The sequence below is a fragment of the Euleptes europaea genome, chromosome 12 (genome assembly GCF_029931775.1).
Source record: "Euleptes europaea isolate rEulEur1 chromosome 12, rEulEur1.hap1, whole genome shotgun sequence".
Taxonomy (NCBI): domain Eukaryota; kingdom Metazoa; phylum Chordata; class Lepidosauria; order Squamata; family Sphaerodactylidae; genus Euleptes; species Euleptes europaea.
In genome coordinates, this window is record NC_079323.1 from 24,264,104 (window position 1) to 24,266,161 (window position 2,058).

Below are 2,058 nucleotides of genomic sequence, written 5' to 3' on the forward strand. Positions count from 1 at the left end.
GCTCAGTGGTATGAGCTATAGCAAGGTTGTTGCCAGGAAGAGAGAGGTGAGTTAATTTAGCATTTAAAGTGCCAAATGAAAGACCAACCAAGAGCCTTTGGATGCCACAAGGAAAGGATTTCCTCTGAACTTCCTCAAACACAGGAAGAAATGAACCACCTTCTCCAAAACAAGATTTCACTTTCTTCTAAGTGCCACTATTCTCCCCAAACAATATGCCTCGTAAAATATATAAAGCAGCTAAATATATAAATACAACACACAAAAAATAAAAGTATCAGGGTCTCCAAGGAGACCACCTCAAAAGAGAAAGTATGTGCACACATCATTTATCAGAAGAGTTTTACATAAAGAATCTGCACGAATCTGAATTTCTTTTCCTTTGGAAATCCATGTTTTTACAAAGAGGCAGCCCTCTGTCTGTGCATAGATAACAATTAACAAACTTCTATGATTCCCCCCCCCCCCTGCCTGAGAGAAAGACTCACAGATGGCTTCAGAATCTCAAGAAGCTGCCTGCTTCTGCTGTCTCCGGGGACATCTTACTTCTATTCAAGTACACCTGTGTTCCAGGAATGAGTTTGCAAAGAGTATGAAATCCTACCTGGAGTACAGCACAGCTGAGATGGACTCTCAAACCACCCTAATGAGAGTTTTTTTTTTAACCAAAAGACAATAGCGTTTCACTGACAATCCGAAAACTGCTCTGTGAATGTGGCAGCAGCAGCCCAGTTCTAATAATGTGTAGGGAACTCACATGAATTTGTGCCTCAGACACAGGTGTCTACTTGCAGATAAAAAACTCTCTTTGCTGTTAGCACTATGTCTCTGCACCACACATCTCCAAGCTGAGTCACCCCTCAGGAAAGGGGGGGGGAGTAGCTGCAATATTTCTACCTAAGTGACCATGTGCTTGTCTTAAGTGTTCTAGATGGGCAATAAACCAACGCTGGTTCCTACCCCATGCCAGAACAACCCAAGCTCAGCACCACCCCCTCTATCCCCGGACAAACTTATAGGCATTAAATTATGCAAGCATGTAACTCCATTTGACAGTCTCGGGAGCTGGATGTGGCAGTAATAAGGTTCAAATCCTACCTCAATCATGGGATTCACTGAATGACTGAATACAGTCATTCTCTCTCAGATTCAACGACTTACCTCACAGGGTTAGGGGGAAGGTAAGAAACACATGAACTGGGAAAGCATTTACTATGGACCAGTGTTTTATATGGGATTAGATGACAACCCATCCCATGGCAGTCACACAAAAAGTACTCTTGATTTTTGCAGATTTAAGCAACTGACAGGGTAGGAGATGAACAAGGAACCACATAGTCTACGTAGCATTATATCATAAGCTAGAAGCTTCTCTCACTAGCAGCAGGATCTGCTATTTGCAAGACAACTGTTCATATCACAAGAACAAGAATTTGGCCTGCAAGCAACTATCCCTAAGACTGCTGCAACATTGCATTCCAAAGCACAGGAATTACCTGCACGCACAAAACAGTCAAGTACAATGATTAAATAACACCACCCAGTGTTTGTCTTAACCAGGTCAATCATACCACACAGGAGGTTATTATTTTTGTCTTTGTTTAGGCAAAGCCCCCCCTTGTTTGTGGTGGTCCAACGTGTGTATCTTTGCAGATAACGCAGAGTTTGCTCCGTTTAAATCCAAGTACAGTACCCGAAGGCATTAATTTGCAGGCTTGGTCTCACAGCAGCATTGGAAGTGAACTGGCACACGGAGAAGCGGTTTTCTTGCCATACGCTTAAAACCAAAAGAGGGAGGGGAGAGAGAAAGAGGGGACGAAAGAAAGCTGCAGACACTGGGCCACAGTGTCACTTGGGAGTACGCCAGAAGTTTTGGCTTTTTCCTTGTGACCCCTTATAGCTGCACCACCAAGGTAAAAACTAGCTGTGAGAGGCATTGGTGGGACACAGAGGCCCACCTGATGTTCCACTAATAATACTTCAGGGTCTGAGAGAGAAAAGGTCTCCTTCTCTGCCATCGATGCTGCTCAGTGTTTGTTTTAGGTAACACGCCGTCAA